At 28.9% G+C, this 25,782-nt stretch overlaps 1 protein-coding gene across 1 annotated transcript in view; it reads left to right on the forward strand.

Annotated features, from left to right (window-relative positions):
• The window catches only part of LOC113372398 (RNA pseudouridylate synthase domain-containing protein 2-like), a 550,691-nt gene that overhangs the window by 503,232 nt on the left and 21,677 nt on the right, over positions 1-25,782 (forward strand). The gene's annotated exons all lie outside the window — the stretch shown is intronic.

Raw genomic sequence — 25,782 nt, forward strand, 5'->3', positions numbered from 1 at the left:
CTATTTTCTTAATTTTTGGTTAAATCCTTATGTTGGGATAATAAATACTAATGATTTTTATAAATCAAGCTCCTTTATTTTTACAAACTCAATCAAGAGATCATTAAGTTAATAGCATCAGTAAGTTAATATTTTTATTTAAACTTATAATACGTGATTCCGGTTATTCCTATGACGTCATCAGTAAACTTACTCGTAAATTAAAGGTAACCAATGCAATAAACTTAAATAAATCCCATCCAGTTTATACACATATTTTTGATCTGTTTTATATAAAATTTTAATCTACGTTAATTTACCAGTAAGTTTGCTGATTACGTCATAGGAATTAATTAGGGATTAATTATGTCTAAGAAATTTAAGAAATATTTTGTCTTGAGAATTAAACAAATATACTAAAATTTCTTTGCAACTTTTAATTAAGTTGCAACAACAATTTAGCAATTACGCTTAACTTATAGGTGAATTCGTTAATTTAATATCATAGAATTAGAAAATAAATTGTTTTTGTCGAGAGTCACTACACTATACATATGCTCATGCATGTTCTTCAAATTATTATACGAACCTGATTTTTGAATACTTTTAGTATTTTTACTTTCATCATTTTTGGTTATAATTCTTTCACATAAAAACACATTTTGTCGTTATGCAATCACAAAATAATTTTTCTCCAGTCAATTCAGTTCTTCCCAGATATCATTTTCAATTCTTGAGCCGTCCTAAAGTAACTGCATAAGTACATTATATTGCTGGCATCATCTATCGGAATGGATCAGACGAATGAATCTATGAAGAAACTGTATTTTCTATATTCCTTTGGAAACAATTCAACTGGATACGATATTCTAGAGTTAGGTCGGACTTCATCTGACACTTTACGTTATATGACGGTATTTCTTTATTGATTGTTCGAAAGAAATAGGTATGTTTATGGATTGGATTTGGTGTCGATTTCTTCATACAGAGATAAGAAATGTTACTACTTTACAGATGATATTGAAGAACTAGTTTACGAATTGGTTTAATGAAACTAAAACAACGCCAATTTGTAAAAAAGGTTTTAATAACTAGTGGTGCATGTTATGGTACTTTATTGAAGATTGCTGAAACTTAAGTGAATTAAATTTTTTTAGAAATGCTTTAAAATTAGATTTTTGAGAAATTTGTGCTTTTTTTAATTGGTCCTTCAAAACTTTTTTTATATTTATATTTTTTTGGAAATTTTTAAGCTTTTTCAAACCTATCGGGCTGAGTAGCTTTTTTAGAGACGAAATATCAAAGCGTAATACAAATGTCAACAATAGTGGTATTTATTATTAAAACCTCTATCAAATATCTAACTATTTGATGTGCATATGTCTAATGATCATTTTTGACCGCCTAATGGGTTGCTTTTTACTTTTTTTTATTGTCTCCGAAAGTCTTTGACTAGCCTTTCCAAATATTTAATCAGTTCTTCTCATAAAATTGCCATTTTTGGTACTTTTTCCCCGTCTTTGAAACAGCTGAACCTGCCTCAGCAAAAAGCTAATCAGCACGTCTCCCCATCAATTGCAATCGAATGTTTTTTGAATCATTCAAATCGGTTGATCCGTGCTCGTATACGAAAAATTTAGCTTGTATTAATTAGTATCCAAACATACACACATGCATACAATATGAACACGATGAGATTATCCACTTATATCATAACTAGTGGTGCATGGCATCGTGCCTTAAACCAAATTGCTGGAACTTCCCGAACCTTAATGACATATTAGAAGATTATTAAATGGTTTTGATTTTTTTCTTTTGTTAGTTTATTATTCCTCGTTCATAAAAAAAAATAAACAAAACATAATCAATCGTATTTAAAATGAACAACATTGTCTAATGTTTCCAATTATTATATAAGCTAAATTGCAAAATTAAAATTATTCGAAGTATATGAGTGATGTTAGAACTTTAGCTAGAATTCAAATTAAAATCACAATTATTTTTCGATATTCAAAAAAAAATTCTTTTAATTAAAAAAAAATGAAACAAAAAAATCCATCAGAAGCAATCGTTTCGTCAATACAAGCAGAAAGTTTTTTGTATCATTCAAATCGGATGCTGAGCTCTCAAAAGCTGCTATATTTGCCCATTTAGCTATATATCTCCGAAAAGGCTGGATCCGCCTTTGCCAAAATATAATCACCATTTTTTCCCATCATTACGAATGGAATGTTTTATGGACATAGATTTTTAAATCGGTTGATCCGTTCTCGTAAAAACTGACATTTTTAGCACTTTTTGCTCTATATCTCTGAAGCCGCAAGACCTATCTTTGTCAAAAACTAATCAGCACGTTTCCTCTTCAATAGGAATCGATTGCTTTTTGAATTTTTCAAATTTATTTATCCATACGCCCGAAATCGTCGACAATATTTTGTCTCTACACAGACATATACATACATACATCCATTTTTTCTGAGGTGTGCCAAAATGTTCAGAAATCTCTGAAACGTGAATATATACTAAAATTTGCATTTTCGAGTTTCGGCCCATTACTATAACTTACCCTACGTGAAGTTAATAGAGTTAATAGAGTTTTTTAATTTAATTCAGTAATTCAGATTAACTAAAATTAAGAGAAATATGAAAAGAAGTCGTAGTAAAATAATTGAAATATTAATATTCATTTTTATAAATGGTCTTGAAATTTTGACTTAATATTTTTCCATCATAATTAAATTCAAAAGGCGTTCGGGTAAAGCTTGTTTCGATAATGCTGTATATATTTTAATATTAAATTTGAATATTTTTAGCAAAATTTTTGATTTTTAAAGTTAAGATTATCCTTGAGATCAAGTTGAGATTATGCAATATCTTATAAGTCGAAAGCCTTAAAAGATTGATCTTGTTGCTGTTTTTATGTAAGGTGCAGTGAAAATGGATTTTTTTGAAGTGCAAACAGATGGTGCTTAAGTTCTAGCACTTTATCAATTGCAACTTTTGCATCTCCGACCTGGTTTGAGAACTTTTATTTCCTGATGATTTTCACTTTGCATTTATTGCATAGTTGTGCAAGAATTTCTCCATTCTTGTTATTTTCGCGCGTCAGCGTCGACACATCATGACAGCTCGAGCCACCTACCCGCCATCAGCCGAGTGGGTAACGTTTGTACACAAATTCTTCGTGACAGATAAAAGATACGTTCTCTCTGTAGGTATGTATATAAAACTTTTCCAGTTATTACATGGAGATTTATTCAAGGTTTTAAGCTTGTAAACGCCGCGCTCGAGGGTTGTTAAGGGTTTTTGTTCTTTATTATTTATTTACCGAAACAAACGCGCCTCCGTGATACAGATCACGTTCCGCTCTCTTCCCTTTAATGTATACGGTTTTGCGGCAAACGCAGCTTTATTTCGGCTTCGAAATGAATCCGCCTGTTTACTTCGGGATCTAGATAATATTTTGATTATTGTTAAGCGCAGGGAGTATTATTAGGTTAGGAAGACGCTTATGGAAATGAAGATGATTTAAGTAACTCTTAGAAAAAATTGAAGTAAAATATGCGAGCTGGGGAATTTAAGGTTTGCTTAATCCTGGCAGCAATGTAACGTAAAATCTGTGCTTGTTTAATTTCTTGATATTTTCTCATCCGAATAATATTTTAATTACTGTTAACGAATTGTTGAATACAATTCTTATATAAACCTTTGATGAACAAAATATTTATATCGCAGATTCATTTTGATTTTGAAGTGGTTGCTTTGAGGAGTTAAAATAAAACTAGTGGTGTATGGCATCGTGCCTTAAGGCAAATTACTGAAATTTCCCGTACCAAAAATTAAATTTTTTAAAAAAGATTTTGTTTTTAACTTTGAAAAAAAATAGATATTTAAGAGATTTAAAAATTTTGGAAAAAATTAACTATTTTGGAAAACTTTTAGAATTTTTTTTTTTTTTTATTTTGAAATATTTTGGAAATTTTGAACTTCTTTCAAAGCAGTCGCACTGCTTAAGCTTTGAGAGATGAAATCAAAGCATCGTTTGTCTTCTAACGGGCAAACGATGTTACAGAACCCATAGAAATGTGAATCAAATTGGTACACATCATCAAAATCTCCATAAAATATCTGATAATTTGATGTGCATATGTCTAATGATCATTTTTGACCGCGAAATGGCATTTTTTGTTACTTATTTTCACTAGACCTCCGAAACCGCTAGATCTGCCTTGCCAAAAATATAATCTGTTCTTCATCTTGTCAATACAAGTAAAATGTTTTTTCGAATTATTTAAATCGGACGCACTGTTCTCTTAAAAACCGAGTTACCGTTTTTGGCATTTTTTGCCCCATATGTTCGGAACGGCTAGATCTGCCCTTGCCAAAAAGTAATCAGCTCGTCTCCTTATCAATACGAAACGAATGTTTTTTGAATTATTCAAATCGATTGATTGGTGTTCACATTCAAATCGTCGACGAAAATTTGTATCTGCACATACACACATGCACAAATATACACACACACATACACAGACGCACATCGTCAATTTTTTTAAGGTATGCCAAAATGTTCATAAACTTTGGAAACGTGAAGATATATAAGATTTTTCATTTTAGATTATTTTGCGATTACTATAACTCACCCTACGGAAATTTAATTATTGGTTAAAATATTATATTTCAATATTAATTGAATACTGTTAATACATTTTTGGTAGAAATAATCCTATAAATAAGCGGACTCGTATATTCAGGTGAAAATCTGTAGAAATATTAGTCAAAAGTTTACTTTGTTTCAAAATGTTTCCATACGTTAATTTCTGATGATTATTATCGCGTAACTTTCAGGTTACAATTCCAATTTTTCGATTTTTCATCAAATAATTATACCTTTTTTATCAGATGACCTATAAATCTTTATAGAATGCTTTCGAGACAACCAGTATAAATAGTTATGACCTTTTCTACGCTTTTCAACCTGAAATAACATTTTCATACACAAAAATGCTAATACCTGATATAGGACACTGTCTTTTGAAAGTCACATAATTCATTAATACAAAAAATGTTTAAACGGAATTTTTGTTTTTTATTTACATACATAGGCTCATAACTGATTTTTTGTTTCTGTAATTTATTTAAATGTAAAACAAAAATTTGGCTCATAGAAGCTTAGGATTGCAGTATTGCAATAGGTCAGTATTTATTTAGATTTAATAACTACTTCTGGTAGAGACAGTTTTAGCAAAAGCTTTACATCGCTGCCTTCTTCTTTCAGTTTCAAAATTTTCCATTTGTTTACTGAATGAGTAGGTCATATTTTGAATATTAATATGAGACTTAATGAATATTATGAAGATGCTACAAACTGTTGTATATAAGGGTATTAAACACATTTAAATATTATATACATGTTGCATCTGAAAGAGAAGTGACACTAGTCAATAAAGTAATATTAGAGCATAAATAAAGACGAATAAAGATAAAGAATAAATTGAAATGCAAATTACCATCTTAAATCAAAACACAATGCAGTGGAGTTTTTGGGTTGGGATTCAAGTACAATTTATACTTCATAGCAAACAGGCCAAAACTCCTTATTTTGACTTGTGTAACTTTTCTATGTTTATATTTTTTTAATGTAATTGTAGAAATGAACTTGTGATCATTTCCAGGGTTCAAGATAAATCTAATTAAAATATACTGTACATAAAAAGTAACTACTAAAATTTTTGACTAGTGTTACTTTTCATGGACGAGTGCAAAGTGTAGAAAAACTTTTAAAGGTCTTGCATCATAGTGATTTTCGTTAATTATTTAATATAGTATTGTATGAATTGAAATACTTTAATAGTAAGCTGAAAGTGATACATCGCTTATTGCTATGTAAAGTACTAAACAATATTTTCTATTGTTTCCCACACAGTGTGATACTCCAGCACTGCATTCTAAAAAGCAATTTACAAAAAATATAAGACTGGAAATGCATAAAACGAAAATCAGCCAACGACCAAGAATGGTTTGCTCTATTTTTACACCATCCGTGTAAAAACACCCACTCTTCTTCTCAAGTCGCGAGATGTGTAAAGTTTTTGCCTCAGATTGCCGCTGGAAGTTTTCAACTAAATGGAAATTGAAGTTGGAAAGTTCTCACATACTGCTATTTGTTGTGATGTATTTATATTCGTAGGAGGAAGAATTTCATCAAGCAACTAACTATAATATATATATATATATATATATATATATATATATATATATATATATATATAATAGGTTGTCAAATATCTCCCTTCCGCTTTTTTGTATTAAACCAAGAGCAAAAAAGCGGAAGGGAGATATTTGACAACCTAATATATTAGGGTGGTCCTTAAAATGGTCATTTTCAAATTTCCTCGCTCCCAGGGGCTCAAATGGTTCCAAATAGATAAAAAACAATTCTCTGAAAGTTTTAGCTCTTAATGTTAACGTTTAGATAGAGCGCAATTCAATCAAAGTTTTGTATGGAAATAGCATGAAAAAATTTTCAAAAATTTTAAAAATGTTTTTTAGATGTAATTTAGCGAACAAATAAATGAATAAAACTCATTCATTTGTCGCTAAGTTATACCTAAAACATTTTTTTTAAATTTTCAAAATTTTTTCCATGCTCTTTCCATACGAAGTTTGATTGAATTGCGCACTATCTAAAAAATAATATTAAGAGCTAAAACTTTGAGAGAATTGTTTTTTATCAATTTGTAACCATTTGTTATATATATATATATATATATATATATATATATATATAATACATAAACGGTAAATTTCTCGACTGAGATAAAATACGATATAAAAGTACTTCAAATTAATTCATGTTTACATTATCTTTTATAATTTTTTAAATAATATATTATAAAAAAAATTGCTGTTGACCCAAAACAATCTTTAGAATTAGTTACTGGACTAATTTTTCAACAAATTATTAAATTAGCAAAAAAATGAATTAGCAATAACTTACATCTTCCTGAATTTTTAATACCTATCATAAAGTTTTTGTAATTTGCCAAGGCTTGTTGTATCTTTTTGATGAATGATGCAATAACATTCAAAGAGATTATTATCTGTCCACATATATTAATAAAAAACATCTTCTATCCTTTAAGATTTGAATCATATTGACCTTTATTCTTCTATTTGAATACACGCAGCAGCTGACACACAGCATATTTTCCAATAAATATTTCCAATAAAGTTTGCGCGAAATTAGCTGTCGAATTTGATTTCCGTGACACATATTCATAAAAGCTAAGAGATCTGTAAAAACGTAAGTTATGATTTAATATAAAATTGTAGCCGGCATAGTAATTCTGACCGGGTGCTGTTTTGTATTGGATTACGATATAGAGCTATATTTTACGCGAAACGGAGATGGCGAACTTTGTTCAATGTTCTTACGTACTGAATCTATCTGTTGTGTCTCTAAAATCTAAAATACGACGCTCTTAATCGAATTACATTTCTGAAAAAGTTCGGAATAGTAGATATATTATATATGTACTTAAGCACTTATAAATTAAACTCTTCCTTGCGACTACTAGGTCGACATGCGGTCAGGCGTTTCGTACAACTCGATATCAGTCAGTAGTGTGATATCTAATATTACACATCATAAAGACGTTTCTAATTAAATAATATACATGTTTCCTTGATTTTTCTAAACATTAACATTTTTGATATGTCAATAAGTAATATTTTTAACATCCCGTAGGGTAAGTTATAGTAATCATCAAAAAACGAAAATAAAATTTTGCCATATCTTTACGTTTCTGAACATTTTGGTACACCTTAGAAAAAATGAATATATAAGCGTGTGTGTTTGTGTTTGTGTGTGTGTATGTTTGGATACAATTTTCCGTCGTGCTGATTAGTTTTTGTCGAAGACAGGACCAGTCGTTTCGAAGTCACGAGGCAAAAAGTGCCAAAATTGGTAGATCATTTTTTGAGGTAACGGAGCGCCCGATTGGAATGATTCAATAAACATTTTATTTGTGTTATATAAAAAATGATATTTGGCGGTCTAAAATGATCATTAGACATATGCATATCAAATTATCAGATATTTTAATAATAAGAACAAATTTTGTTACATTTTTTTTGGATTCCGGTTGTGATGATATTTTATATCTACTACTTTTTATAAAGCAATGGTTATCTTGTCTATATTTAATATTAATTTCATTTAAAATTTTCAATTTTTGGTGATATACTTTTAACTTAAAAACAATTTTCATCACTTGGATTATTGTTTTCAACTATATTGTCAAATGAAAATTCATATACTTATTGCTTGATATCAGGTTGTCTGAATCGTAAAATAGGTCCTAGAATTTGTGATTCGGGAGCCTTGGCGCTTCTTTTTATAAAACATTCAAAAAGGTATTTTTAATCCGCAATTTTCTTGAAGAATTTCATTTAGGATGCTATTAAGTAGGTAATCATTTTGATAATTCTTAATAAAATCCTTAGCAGGTAACATTTTCGTTGCGATTATATTTTATATGCTCCTGTTTAGATTTTTTTAACTAACATTGAATGTCTTATATGGATTTATTTATAAAAATATTAAATATTTTATGCTTAGTGTAACAATCCAAATATAAAATATAATTCTCAATAATTAATAGTAAATGATCAAATTCTGATAAATGGTTTTCTTAAAATTATAAAGAAATTAAGTAGTGATACCAATATCCATCTATCGGAATTTGAATTCATGTATATAATATTTATATATTGAATTTGAATATATATATATATATATATATATATTCAATTATCGATATCAAGCTATGCATATACACGTATTTATCACTTCAATTTATCTTGTTTCTTCCCCTGTTTCGAGTTTGTTTTACTGAGTCAATCTAAATAGATGTAACTAAAAATTGTTTAATATTTATTTATGGCATAATCTATTCTCATTTATTCGTCAAAAAAGTACATTAATAATTAAACTCTGTAGGAGTACACTTATCCTTTTCAATTGACTCAAAGCCCATAATTCCCTACAAAACGTACTTGACCTTTTGTTTCAATTGTCTCACATTTGCGTTCGCTGAATCTTTTACCCCGTGTTAGAGTAGAACGTATTTTATGTGCAAAAGGGGTTTATAGTCCATGTCTACTCTGGAACTTATTTCCTTTGCCCTTATTCGAAAGCAACCCTTAAATATACACACTTACTTATATGGGTCGAAGTTACTATGCTGAATGCAAAGTTACATTTTTGGGACAACGCTGAATAAATTATTCTTTTGAGTGATACGGGGGTAATAATTAGAGGTAAAAGTATAAATTTAATTCATTTCCATCTTTCCGAAAAAGTTTTTGTTTTTGCCAAAAATTCTGATCTTGATAACTTTATTTTTCCATAGATTTAATTGGAATAGGATGTGAATATAAATAATTGTTGATATAAAGCCAGTTGACGATAATTGTGGACTGTGAATGATTTTCTTCAGAGATATTTTTATCTTTGCCTCACATTTTCAAATCTAATCAGAATATCAACTTTTATCAAATTTATACAGTGAGAAATGTCACAAATAATTCATTAACCTTATCAGCATACACATATATAACATCTGAAAGTTATTCGAAATGCAGAATAGCTTGTTCATATTATTCACGAGTTTCGGGACTCAAAGCAAAAGGTGATTCCATTTATGAATCCGTGTTTGCTAAAACGTTAGATGTCTCTGAAAAGCATGAGAATTTTCAAGAGATGTTTTGATGTGGTGCCGAATATCAAAGGACATTTCACTTGGCCACCTTTGTAACTGATAGTGAATCTATTATCCTTGAAATTTTGGGCCGTGGTCCTTTTTCGCCCTCAAAGTGATTACTGAAATATTGGAATGACATCAGGCAGTGGTTGACGTGGAACGAAGATGATTTTGATGAGGGATAGAGGAAATTTTGGTAAAAAATATTATTGATTAACAACGAAGGATATTTTTATTTGTATATGATGTGTAGTATGCCTTATATACTTGCTTAAAATTCAATATGTTTTCATAACTAGTGGAGACAAATTATTGTATGTCACAGTTATTTTTGTTATCTTAGTAATTATGTCAGTATTACATAAATTATTTTAAATCAATGACCATGGAAATTGACATCATAACTATGGGAACTTACAGTAGGGTAAGTTATTGTAATCGTCTAAAAATCGAAATTAAATTTTTTACATTTCTTCACGTTTTGAAGGTTTCTGAACATTTTGGCATACCTCAGAAAAAATGGATGTGTGTGTATGTATGTATTTATGAATACGATTTTTCGTCCACGTTTTCGGGCGCACGGATCAACCGATTTGAATGTTTCAAAAAACATTCGATTCCTATAGAGAGGTGCGCTGATTAGTTTCTGGCAAAGGCAGGTCCAGCCGTTTCGGAGATATGGAGCAAAGAAGGCAGATGATAGAAATAGAGTTTTTGAGAGATCGGAGCATCGGATTTGAATGATCCAAGCATTAAATTCGAATGATGGGTAGAAGTGGTGATTGTCTTTTGGCAAAGGCAGGTCCAGCGGTTTCCGAGATACAGAGCTAAATGTGCAAAAAATGGCAGTTTTTGAGAGAACTAAGCGTCCGATTTGAATGATACAACAAACTTTCTGCTTGTTTCATTTTTGTTTAATTTTTTTTTCAAGTTTTTTTTTGTGTATCAAAAATAATTCAGATTTTAATTGTAATTCTGACTTAAGTTCTAATATTTTTTAAACAAATATTTTAAATTTTGCAATTCATTTTATATAATTCTTATAAATATTACAGTTATTTATTTATAATAATCTCTTTGAAAATATTTAATATTCCTTGGGAAGTTCCAGCAATTTGCCTTAAGGCACGATGTCATACACACAACTAGTTTTCTATATTTTTTAGTCGGAAACTTGGATAGAGTTTAACAGAGATAATGAAATTATTGTCATAGAGAACTGAAATTGACATAAAAAAATAGATTTTAATAATTAATATAATATTTTATGTAAAAAAATGTAATGAATAAGGATCTCTTTTGAGTTAAACCTTATTGTTTATGATTTTTTACAATTGGCAAAGTTATCTTGACAAGACCTGCTAATTCTAAATGTATTCGTGTTTGTGTGTATGTTTATGTAAATTTCAATTCCATCCAAAATAAATGTATTCCCCATAAAGGATTCTAGGCCGTTATATAAATATATATGTGTTCTGATTTTAAACGACCCCATCTGCTGACCATGTTAAATAAATGCCGATGGGCATATGGGTATATGTTCCGAAAAAGGACCGATTTTCTATTTCGAATATGATATTTCATTATAAATCACCTATATATTGCCGAACGAATAGATTTTCGATTTAATAAGATGTGACATGTTCAGATGCTGGATTTTTGGAGTATGTGAAAGAGAAATATAGTAATGGACTTGTTTGGTAAATTTCTTACAAAAATGCTTTATATATAAATTAGTATCATTTATCGATTTGCAGCTTAGGATAAAAAATAAAACATTTTTTAAACCTAAAAATTGTGATTCTGAACAAACAAAATGGAGAAAATTTTCTAGTAGGTACATTAAACTACTATTATTTTCTGCTTCTTTACTTTCGACTTTCTTCGCCAATTCTTTCAACTTTCCCTAACAAAGTTTGCGTTTTAAAAAGTCACATTATTTTCTAGAAATACGAATGCAAACTCGTTCTTTTTTACAAAATTTAATTTCCTGCTGTCATTCAATAACGTCCAATACTTTAATTTTACATTGAATTACACAAGAATCGATAAAATATTGTTGAGGAACAATTCTGATTTGTCCACCCCATTTCTTAATTGAAAAGTGATATGCTTCCTTCGCTGATTTTCCGATGAAGATAAGTTTAATACGAAAGCATGAATCATTTTCTGTCTTTTAATTTCCTCGGAAAATTGTTTTGAGAGTGTTTCAAGCAGTTTGCCATTCTTTTTGCTTTGCTGTCATACTCGTGATGTATTTTTAGCTTTTGAAATATTTAAAAATATTTACCAAGTTAATTGAATCCTTGTGCTATAGGGACCTATTCAGTAATATCATCTGAGAATATATGTGAAATTGTCTACATACAATTTTTAGATGTTCATAGATATCTATAGCATATATTATTTTGGAACTAGATTTATTAAAGACAATAAAATTATATTAGAACTTTCATATAATTATTTTACAAGAGTTCACATCTCATAACAAGTGCAATTGAATCCCAGTAAAAATCTTGTTACTATATATTGTTCGAGTAGTATATTTACACATTTTATATAATGAATTTAATCCAATCTCATATATGTATTTTTTATTTTGCTTTATTTTTGTTTCCTTGAAACTGGATACTTAGAATATGAAAATATTTTAAAAGGGCTAATGGATGAAGTTATATAAAACAAACTGGCTCAAAAAATAGTCGTTGCTGTTATACTTTAGTACAAATAAACATGAATAAATACAAAACACACAGTTTATCAATGAAAAGTTGTAAAAAAATGATTCTGAACAAGATTCTGATATACTTTATGGATCAATTTATTAAACATATATAAATTTGATATTTAAAATTAATTGCTACTGTACATTCGTTCATAAAATGCTTTAAGTTCGCTCTTAGGGCACGTTATAGTAATCGCAAAAAAACTAGTTCAGTTTAATCTTGATAAAATTCAGCTTTTTATATTATGAATCCTCGTATGTGTCAGTAAATATTCTGTAATATTTGAGAGATTGCAATTCGATTTTTCTCCCTGAACATATTCAAATCGTGAGTTCAAGCCATGAACGTACTTGAAGCATTATCTGTGAACAATGATGTGATAATGCACGGACACGTTTCAGCCATATATTCAAAATTACTACACGCCGTGGGGTCGATGCAGGGCTTCTTAAAGCTAAACCTACAATATCAAAATATGTTATAAAATTCATTTGAAAATAGATTCAAAAATACTACGAGAGTTGGATTTCAAAATATAATTGCTTTCTAAGGATTTATGCAAACATTGTTTTTTTTAGAGTATATTTGGAGAGCATTGCAAAATTACTCATTAGGATCTATTGGTGTACATTTGTTTTCCAGAGAATTATTGATTTTTTATACAAGAGAAAAATTCCAAAAATAATTCTTGTATTAATAAAATATTAATCAGTTTTAATTGATAACATGTGTAAAAATATTTTATTATTTGATTTAGTCTAACAACAAATTATATTCTTGGTGCAAAATTAATATGATGTGATGAATAATAGAAGTACTATTAGACAAGCGTTATCAAGTCATGTGCTAGTGGTGATATCTAAATAATTGACTTGCATACAAAAAAGAGCATGCGTAATATGATAACAATATATAAATATTATTCCCATTCACTCTTCATCATTCAGTGCTAAAAAAGTTGGTCAAGTGTCATCCTTTTTGTATGTGCATGTTTAACTAACGTTATTGTAAATACGATAATTAAGATGTTCAATGTGAGATATGATGCTTGAATCTTGTTTTATTTTCTGATAATATAAAATATTTTATATAAGGTGCTTCTGACTATAGTTTAACAAGTGCAGTAGTATTTTCACAGAAGCTTTCAGAATATCTGCGTTGACGCCTCGGCTACCGAGGGAAGCATAGATCTCAAAATATTAAGTTCAAGGCTTGTGGAAAGTTCTTATGCCCAGCTTCTTATTATAAAATAATTATATATATATATATATATATATATATATATGTATATATATATTTGTATATATATAAAGAAACTCGTGTTCTCTATACTACGAATATTGTTTATTATGACAATAGTAATAACACTATGTGTGATTATATTGATCATTTACAAAAACGTAGATGTTATTTCAGTATTTATAATAAAAAAAGGAAAAAAGTTAAGAATTATAATTTTGGCATTTCGAACATTGAGCAAACAAAAACGAGATCTGATCTGACACTTGAACTTTTTGTTTTTGAGCTGACACTATGATGAGCTTCAAATAATGAACATCTGTCAAGTTAAAATGCGACGTGTGTTGACAGGTCGCTACAGATCACTCCGCCCTAATGAAAAAGATTGTTTCGCATCTCTGAGTGCCATCTTGAACTTCCTTGTAAATTTCTTTTGGTTGAGATTGTGTGATAAATTTTATTTGTTCGTGGCCGTGGCCGTTTTGAATGCCGTGTTGGCTTGTTGAGTTTGTTGATTGCTTACGTGGCCCTTCGCTGGTGAGTTAGCGGTTGAGTAGATGTGGCCCTTCGCTGGTGAGTTAGCGGCTGAGTATATTTGACACTTCGCTGGTGAGTTAGCGGTTGAGTGTATGTGGCCCTTCGCTGGTGAGTTAGCGGTTGATTGTATGTGGCCCTTCGCTGGTGAGTTAGCGGTTGAGTGTATGTGGCGGTTGCCAAATTGTTTGCTGACGCTCCCTGTCCTCTGCCGTGGTGCTTATAATCGACTCATTTTCCAGGATAATGAGGGATTTATTGAGCACGTGTTGTTGTTTTCGATGTGCGTGGCCGGAGTCTCAGTTGTAGGATTAGAATGTTCTTAGAGTTATGGCGGTTGTGAGCCATTTATATTCATTATTTATTTTTAAAAATTCTTTTCTTAATAATTCATGAGACTTCAATTTATTTTTTTACTTCTAAATTTGTTACTTCTAAATGTGTCTTGATCTTCTTACCTTCTTTCCTTCTATATGCGTGCTATTAATTCACGTTCGCGGTCACCACTAAAGAAACTCGTGTTCTCTATACTACGAATATTGTTTATTATGACAATAGTAATAACACTATGTGTGATTATATTGATCATTTACAAAAACGTAGATGTTATTTCAGTATTTATAATAAAAAAAGGAAAAAAGTTAAGAATTATAATTTTGGCATTTCGAACATTGAGCAAACAAAAACGAGATCTGATCTGACACTTGAACTTTTTGTTTTTGAGCTGACACTATGATGAGCTTCAAATAATGAACATCTGTCAAGTTAAAATGCGACGTGTGTTGACAGGTCGCTACATATATGTGTGTATATATATTTAATATACTTCAAGTTGCATCTATTAAAAATCGAATAAATGTTGAGTATCCTTTGACATATAATTTTATATCATTCTCAGTGAAAATTTAATAATCAGTGCTCAAAATTTCACATGTAACGGATGCAAAAGCTCCAATTTGCACAATTATGTGTAACAGACACAATAACGGAATAGAAATACAATAATTACTGTAATAAACTGAGAGACCACATCCACATAAATAAATACTGAGAGACCACATCCGAATTGACTTGTTACAAAAGCCCCAGTATGTCATTAATTGTTAGTCTAAAGGTCTTTGATTTCATTTGACTACCAAGAAATTTTTTACATATACTTCATGGTTTATTACTACCCTCTGTTAAAGATTCTTTTGAAATAGTTTTATTATCATTTTATTTACAATTTGTTTTAAATAATTTATAATTAATATATTACTTACTACATAAAGGAAAAGGCACCGGGTATTAGTATATATTAATAATTAAAAAGCGTACCGGCTTTTTCTAAAAGCAATATTTGTCTTTGTTTTATGTATTCTGGCCCGGATTGTCCCGAATTTTTAATAATGTTTTGATTGCCAATATATTTTTAAATATATTTCAACTAGTAAATTTGAACCGAAAAAATTAGCATATATATTCTAATTCTTCCCGGATTTCATGCAAAAAAATATGGTCACCTTACTATTAAATATTATTATAAATTACTTTCAATACGAAATGATACTGATCATTGCACATATTTACTCCGGTTGTAAATCCATTTTTACTTCCCAGGAAATGGTCAATGTTCATTACTAAAATCCGTAATAATGCTACTATTAATCCTACTTTTTGTATGTAGACGTAATAAGTAGGATTTTAATGATTTTTATGTTATATTTTAAATTAATAGTTAGTGTTAGTTACCTAATACTAACGCTATATTATGCACATATTATAACCTAGCGCAAAGTTAGTAAATATTTTTAATAAATAAATTTTAACTGATATAGGTCGATCAGTGTCTAGAATTCAACAGTTATTTACATAATCACATAAGTGTTTTTTAAAGTGTAGATAATGGACTAGGACGCCTTAACATCGTCATTTGATTCAATTAGCTATAGTTTCTATAAAATCTTTATTTCGAAATCAATTCTTATTAGTTATTAATTAATTGAATAAAAATAGTATTGATATCAATACTTTTCTAGGCATGTAGAGGGCAATAGTCAATATCAATAGTTAAATTTTTCCTACATGCTTTACAATCTCATAAATTAACATCGTTAAATTACATTTATTATACGTATTTTATCCTAAATATATATATATATATATATATATATATATATATATTGACATTTCTATCCTAAACTCCGAAGAGTAAATACATAGTTTCGACAACTTGTTAAGTTATCATGGTTATTAGTGTGTTTTATCATTTGTGATGTTTGTGTTAAAAAATATATATTTTATCAATGTGCACATACTCATACCATGGAATAATAATAGTTTCATATGCTATATTAGGATACAAAATTTTAATTTGATTACCACTGAATGATGGCTAAGATGCTAGCCGAAACGTTTTGGATTTTAAATAAATAAACTTTTAAAAAAACTCTCATACTATTTTTATTGATGTTACGCCCGAATATTAAACTCAAATTAAACATATATATCAACATCAAATTCAAGACTATTCAAAAATATATAATATATATATATATATATATATATATATATATATGTGTGTGTATGTGTGTGTGTGTTTCTGCTATGACATACAAGTTTTGCGAACGTGAAACATAATATAGACACTATTAAAAATCACAAAAAAGTACCTAAATCCAAATCATTATGTCTCCATTAAGAATCCGCTTTTTACTGATAATTATACCAACTTTTTATCCATTTTTTGTCTAAATTACTTCCGACTCTGTCTTGTGGCTAAATGTGTACGTGAGTGTGTAGGTGAGTGATATTTGCATGAAGGCGCCTTCCTAGCGTGAACCGTGAACCCGCTGCTTGGCTTAACAGGAAGCAGGAAGCCGGAAGTCGTAGACACCTCCATCACTTTGGCGTAGCACAGTTGCTCGTAGCCATTTCAACAATAACATCTTTGATCTATTCTAATTCACTAGGGTAGGATGCGCTTCTGGTATATTATACTCGTTTATGCAGCAATAATAATGCTTATGGAGCTATTGTTGACGCTGAATGACGACTAGATTCATATACTGACGTCATTTTGTAGACATTTATATATTGATATATTGCTATATTTATAGTTCACCACGTGTTTCAATTTATATAAAAATTAGTCTAACTTATGTTAATATTCATTCACTAATACTAATAATAGTCAATCGTGATCATAAAACAATTATGATTTTCTCTACATTTATCATAGATGATATAATTTTTTTGCATTTGTCACATTTTATTATTATCTACTATCCATCATTAATAATTATCATTGATATCAATAATCAATTAGCACACTATATTTAACTTTCCGTAGGGTAGTTATAGTAATGAGACGAAAAACGAAAATAAAAATTTATGCTTACTTAAAGTTTTAAAGGTTTCTGAAAATTTTAGCATACCTCTAAAAAAATTGATGTGTGTGTATGTCTGTGTGTGTTTTGTATTCACACGTTCACGTTTTCGGATCAACCGATTTGAATGGTTCAAAAAACCTTCGTTTTTTATTGATAGGAATTTGTGCTGATTAGTTTTTGGCAAAGGCAGGTCTAGCTGTTTTAAAGATCTTGAGCTAAATGTACAAAAAATGGCAGTTTTTGAGAGAACTAAGACCCCGATTTGAATGATTAAAATTAATTAATAATTCTTATATTAGACAATGTTACAATATTCATTTATTATAATCTATTTGAAAACAATTAATATTCCTCGAATATTTCATTACGGTACGGGAAGTTCCAGCAATTTGCCTTAAGGCACGATGCCATACATCACTAGTTTAGATTTAGTTTTAGTTATTTAGAATATTCAATGCTAATTTTCTAAAGTTCAATGCTCAAATTTCATATCACAAAATAGTTCTAAAGTTCAATGCTAATTTTCATATCACAAAGAACTAATATTCGTTTTATCTTTAAGAATATTTTGTTTGTTGAAGTTTTCGAAATGCTTTAAAAAATATTAATTATTTGAAATATGTAATATTTCAAGTAAGCAATGTACTATATTTTATAATGTATAGATTGAAAACAAAGATTTTTATCTAGTGTGAATACAAGTCCTTTTGGAATGTTGTTGTAGAATTGTTTTAGTAATTTTTGTTTAATAGTATAAATTTATTTTTATTATACATTTGTATTTTAGAAACAATGTACTTGCTCTTCAAAATAATTAACTTTGATTAAAATATCATGTTTCATAGTGCATTAATATATTTTATATTCTCTAAAATAGAGTGCATTCACGGCATATTCTAAATGGATTTTGAATGTATCTAGATATCGAATATTATTAAATTATGATATAAAATCATTTTTTAATAAAATACTTATATATAATAGAAGATATAATTCTTGATATCTTGTAGTGTATTCATCAATATATACTATTTTCTTCTATGACTAAAAAATGTTTAATATCATATGAAATATATTAATGAATCATTGAATATTTTTAGGTAAAATTTGAATATTGATGTTATCTAAAATGCAATGTTTCAATACATCATGAATTCATTTTATATTAATTAAACTTTCAAAATCTATTGTACAATTTATTCTCATCCGTATCCAACCACGGCCTAGTTGTTTAAAACAGCTATATTTTCTTATTTATTTTAGATTAAATTTTTAATTAATAATTTTTGTACTAAATTAATAGTAGATTTTGAAAGAAATTTAGGGTTTATTCATATTACTTACAAGGAGTTGACTGAATTTGAACTTAATTATATTTAATTCTCTTATCTATGAATTCGAATGCAAAAAATAGGATCTTTAACTAACGTATATTTTGAGATATATTGATATGGAAGCTGCTTGGATATAAAAATTATTAAAAACAATCTGTTAATTCGGTCTTACCCAAAATCACATTCAATATATAGAAATAATTTTTACCGATTTTTTTCATTTGAGCATACATTTCTAATAGTATGGATCATAGAAAACCATTTTTGTCTACCATTGTTTTCTACGATTTCCTTTGCCTCTATCTTTTCAACGAATGCAAATCTATCCAAAACATACTAAAACGAGTAAATTCACGCATATGCCATAAATTTTTAGGGTTCGATTTGTTTTTTCCCAGTTAGATTTTGCACGAAAACGAATGAAAAGAGATTCGTGGGCATTAATATTTTATCGGTAACGTTAGCCGCGTATCGCAAAAGCATTTTCCTACCTCGAATTCCGGATACATTTTGCAAACGTGGAATATTAATGCGCGAAAACGTTTGCTTTAAAAGCTATATTATGAACTACCAGAACTACAATTGAATTGTGCAATGGAAGCTTTGGGAAGAAACATGGTACTTCAATACATTTATATCAGTACCTACCTGTACTTCAGTACATTTATTTCAGTACCTGTATATCACTTTTCTCTTCTGGATTCATTGATCAATCCATGTGAATATATTGCTAAGTAAACTAGTGGGTGTATGGCATCGTGCCTTAAGGCAAATTTCTGGAACTTCCCATACCGTAATTAAAAATCTTTGTACGGAACCCAAAAAATGTTTACAAAATGTGTACGCATTATTAAAATCTCTATAAAATATCTGATAATTTGATGTACATATGTCCAATGAACATTTTTGACCGCCAAATTACATTTTTTTAACTTATTTTTATTGAGAGTCCATAACAGCTGGACCTGCCTTCCCAAAAATTTAATCAGATATTCATCTTGTCAATACAAGTAAAATGTTTTTGAATTATTAAAATCGGATGCTCTGTTCTCTTAAAAACTGAGTTACCGTTCTTGGCACTTTTTGCCCCGTATCATACATACACACATACACGCATACACATACATAGCCACACACATACACACACATACACACACACATACGCATACACATACACATACATACACACATACATACATTATTTTAAGGTATACTAAAATATTCAGAAACCTTTGAAACGTAAAGATATTTAAAAAAAATCGATTTGTTGCGGTGACTATAACTAACTCTACGGTAAGTTAAAAAATGTAGTAATTTTGACAAAAATCCAACTCCTTATAAAACAACTATATTTTCTTAAAAATGTTCATTTTAGATTAAATTTTTAATTGATAAGTATTGTATTAAATTAATAGGAGATTTTGAAAGAAATTTAAGGTTTATCCATATTACTTACAATTAGTTGACTGGATTTGAAGTCGATCATATTTAACTCTATGAATTCGAATGCAAGAAGTAGGAGTTTTAACTAACGTAGCTTGCGTTCTATTTTTTGCAACTTTAATTAATTTTTATAATTAAACCTTTTCTCAGAGGCCTTTAATATTTTAAGGTGTTTGGATTGACTATAAACTTTATCACCATACGAAATTTCATCAAAATCCCAGTTGAATAAACCTGAGGTTCTCTTTGTTAGCATAGAACTACAACATTTGTTAAAAGAGATCTTTAAATTTAAAACTACTTGAGATATAGAATATTGATTACCATCCCTTACAACTATAATTATTTACTTAAGTATATAGTTTTCTAGTTTTAAGTTAAGAACTAAGTCTTTGTTATCTTGATTTTTTCTTCGACTTCATGGCATCTCAATTTTCTACCTTCAAATATCTACGCAGTTGGCTATAAGATTTTATCAGAGGTTATATAGCCAACATTCCTTTTAAAATAACAAGATTCAAACATATACGTCGGCCTTGTATAGAATTCAGAATTCTAAATGCGTATAATGTGCTTTCTGAATAATATAAAAGAAACTGAAATGTAAATATTGCTTTTGTACCTGCACTTAGCAATAAAATGGATTCGACTCAGCCTCCTAAAAATTTTATGAACAGAGAAAATGAAATTTAATTTTGAGAAGGTTGACTTAATATGCTTATACTTGATGCAATTGCGAATTAATGAAAAACGGCACCAAGAAAGGTGATTTGAAAAAAGTGCAAAAGCTCGTCTTAAGTGAATATCTAATATTTTTATAATAATATCATTTTCAAGGCAAAAAGATAAAAATTATTAACATAAACATGTAAGAATAAATAGCTTCAATGATTAAAGATTAACGAGGACACGAATGAGAAAATCCTGCGTAAATTCAAAGGTTTCACTAATGTGATTTGAAGTCACATCGACAAAAGCATGTTAATACGTAGATTGAGAGCCAGAAAAAGATTTTTTCCACACTTTGAAAGATAAAATTCGATGACTTTTAATTAAAATATTGATTACCGATATTTTTAATTAATACAAAGAAATAATTTGAAGTAATATTGGTTGCATATTACTAACATAAACTTATTAAAATGATGTATGAAAAGATATAATCCTAATTAAATATCTAAAAGAAAAATTATTGTAACTCAAACAATTAAATAACGGTATAAATATGTATTAATTTTGTCTCTATTTGTATTTATTTATATCGATTGATTTAGGTCGTTGGTAGTTTTTTTAGTTATGAGCTTTTTTAGTTAGTTTATTCAGTTTGGTTAATAATTGTTTCTTAATATGTATTTTTATTTTTAAGTTAAATTTAACAGTGGGTAAAAAGAACCCTCTGGCAAAGGTGTAATCTATAACAAAATAGTAAATAAAAAAATAAATTATTTTAAAAAAAGCAATTTTACAAGAGATAAATTAAATTAATAGTTACTCCAACTCTGGTGATGAATATTTCTGACGAAATACAAATAAGTAGGTTATATAATACCTATAAGGTTATATACCTTTATAAGAATTGGTTGAATAATGTAGCTTTTATATTGTAATATTCTTTTAAATTGAAAATAAGACATTGGAAATTTTCTTCTCTTAGCTGTCTCTTTTTACCTAGCCTAGGGGGCAAAAAGAACCATATTATAAATTTTAGAAAAGTAGTAAAAAAACACATCACTGCAATTTGGAATTAACTAAGGATTTTACTGAACATATTTCGATAGATGTGATAAAGTTTATTTGATTTAGACAGTATAATTATTGAAAGTCAAATTGGACCTTTATGCTCTGCTTTACCCTACTATATAATAGGGCTAAAATTCAAAATCCAAAGAATCATCTGAAACGCTCAATATTAGAGATACATTTAGTATTGCTATTTTACATGTTAATAATGTAAATGTAGGTAATTTCAATTACTATAATACTCCAAATTTTTAAATACGAAATTGTCGTTGAAATTTGCAAAAAATATTTCATAAAGGTATGCAATGTTATCTTCAGGTTACATGATAATATATATTGTTGAACATGTAAGTTCGAAAGCAAAATAATACTATAAAAAATAGTTATTAATTAAGTGTCTAGAGTATGAGATATTAATTCATTATTAAGTGTCTAGAGATACGATTGGAATACTACTCCCTGCATAACTAGTGGTGCAGGGCATCGTGCTTTAAGGCAAAATACTGAAACTCCCCGTACCGAAAATTAAAATTGGACAATTAGATTTTCGAGAATGTTGAAATTTCTTAGAAACTGTGAACCGTTTCTCAAAGCGCTGAGTTAGCTGCGCAGAGACAAAATATCAAAGCGCGGAAACGCCGCGTCACATACTTACAGATGAATAATAGTACGAAACACATAGAAATGTAAACAAAATTGGTTCTGATTATTAAAATCTCTATAAAATATCTGATAATTTGATGTGCATATGTCTAATGATCATTTTTAACCGCCAAATGGCATTTTTATTTTACTTTATATTTTGTCTCCCCGAAACCTCTAGACCTGCATTTCTAAAAATTGTATCAGCTCTTTATTTTGTTAATACAAATAAATGTTTTTTCAAGCAATCAAATCGTTTGCTTTGTTATCTCAAAAATTAAATTAATATTCTTAGCACTTGGTGAGGATCACTATGATTAATTTGACTGTAATTTATAAATATTCCATCACCATAAGATATGTGAATAAAACCACTATTTAGATTATGATATATATTGAACTTTACTGCACAACCTTCTTTTCTCGTTACATTTGCTAGTCTCTCTCAATTATTATAAGTTACAGGTATTTATACTCATACCATTGTATCCCCTACCCCAAAGGGTCCCAGATTAAATAGAAAAGCTCTGGTCCAATCTTGACCAGCACTTTTTGTCCCCTTTGCCAAAATTAATCAGCATGTCATCTTATCAATAGGAATCGAATGTTTTTTGAATTATCGAAATTGGTTGATTCGTATTTGTGAAATCGTGGACGAAAAATTTTATCCAAACATACATACACACACATCCATTTTTTTCTTAGGTATGCCAAAATGTTCAGAAACCTCTGAAAGGTAAAGATATGCAGAAGTTTTCATTTTCGATTTTTTCCAATTACTGTAACTTACCCTACGAAAAGTTAATAAAATTTACTATATCCATGTATGTGCAATAGTACTATAAATATTTCAAAATCAACTATGCAAAGTTCTATGAATTCTTACAAAAGTACTATTCGTTGCCTAAGTTATAAATTTGTTATAAATGATAGCATTGTTTAACACAAATATTTACACCAGACCTCCGTCTACTAATTCACCGACTGATCGGCTGATTCGCTGTAATCATCGTGCTCGAGTTGTTCGTTCCTCTGAGTCGCCCCATCGTCGTCCCTGCTGATTGATTCGATGTCGTTTTATATCAATCTGTATCAGTCTCTGTATATATTTCCTAAATGAACGCGACAGTGGGACGTAGTACCTTTGTTCTAATCGCTATTTGCAATTTCCCGAAACTATGTTAATCGGATTAAGGCACTAAATGGCACGACAGGCCCCCTACGCGTTCGTTGTTCGTTTGATTCTAACTGATTGGACATTGTGCGCCTCCGAAAGCAATTTCTCTGCTCTCTGTGACGCAGTAAGTACCTGAGTAATATTCTGGGAAAACAGTTCGTTACGGGCTGAACTATATTGGAATTGAGCAATTTTTAGAATTTAATTAGACGGAGTTCATTTAATAGAACTGATTGGGCGATTTTAATACGTTTATATTTGAGCTCGGAACAGACGTGGAATATATGCAAAATATATACAAATTGCATTGTAGAGGAATAGTACTTTTGTAAGAATTCATAGAGTTTTGCATAGTTAATTTTGAAATATTTAAAATACTATCGCGCATAAATAATGGATTCAGTAAATTTCATTTAGTCAGTTAAATTTAGATATTGCCTGTGTCAACCATAATGATTAGAACATACGTAAAACAGCACTGCAAATATAAGAAACTAGTGGTGTATGGCCATACCAAAAATATATTTTTTTTAAAAAGATTAATTTTTTTGAAACTTTGATGTTTTTTATATTTTGAAATATTTTGGAAATTTTGTGCTTTTTTTTCAAAGCAATGGGGTTGCTTTAGCTGCATAGAGTCGCAGTCTCTAACGGAAAACGATGTTACAGAACCTATAGAAATGCGAAAAAAAATTATACGTAATATTAAAATCTCTGATAATTTGATGAGCATATGTCTAAAGATCATTTTTGACCACCAAATGGCATTTTTTTTTACTAGATCTCCGAAACTGCTCGAACTGCCTTCCCAAACATTTGATCAGTTCTTCATCTTGTCAATACAAGTAATAAGTTTTTTGAATTATTAAAATCGGATGCTTCGTTCTCTTAAAAACTGTGTTACCGTTTTTGGAACTTTTTGACCCGTATCTTCGAAACGGCTGGACTAACTTTGTCGAGTCGAATGTTATTTGAATTATTCAAATTGGTTGATTCTAAGGTATGCCAAAATGTTTAGAGACCTCTGAAACGTGAAGATAATAAAAATTTTCAATTTCGTTTTTTTGCGATTACTGTAACTTAAGAAAATTAAATATAAGGCAATAAAATTTATGTGCTTATTGATGGTCAATAGAAAATTTATAATTTGTTTTTTGAAAATTTGTTTAACCAAAATATTCACTATTATTTTATATTACTTATCATTATTTAATAATTATTTATTGCATAAATATATGTAATTTCATTACTATCATATTCGTATATGTGAACATAAACAACGCTATATTAGAATGATATAATACGTTAAATTATAATTAATTAATTCACTTATTATAAATCATTAAAAAGTACTTCGTATGGCTTCAAAATATGTAAAAATTATTTTGATCAGATAAAATGAATTATTATAATGTTTTAGGTAAAAATATTAATTGATAATTTTTGAAGTTCACATAATGCATGAAAAAAACATGTAAATCTATCATATCAAACTTATTAGAGAATGCTTTCTGTATAAAAATCACAAAAATAACCATTTTTGTTATCCTGGAGAACCTCAGGTTTAATCTTTTGGGATTTTGATGAAACTTTGAACGGGATAAAGTTAATAGTCAAACCACAAACTTTAAAATAAAATAGGCCTATTATTAAACCGTTTTTTATAGGCCTATAATATTTTAAGATGCTCGGTTTGACTATAATCTCTATCGCCATGCAAAGTTTCCTCAAAGTCCCAGAAGAGTGGACCTGAAGTTCTCTTTGTAAATTTGCATATCATGAAAATTTTGCCAATATTTGTGTTTTTTCTATTTTTTATTTTTCTTATTA

The sequence above is a fragment of the Ctenocephalides felis genome, unplaced genomic scaffold (assembly GCF_003426905.1).
Source record: "Ctenocephalides felis isolate EL2017-DRISC unplaced genomic scaffold, ASM342690v1 CF-g0.4_SCAFFOLD_01604, whole genome shotgun sequence".
Classification (NCBI taxonomy): domain Eukaryota; kingdom Metazoa; phylum Arthropoda; class Insecta; order Siphonaptera; family Pulicidae; genus Ctenocephalides; species Ctenocephalides felis.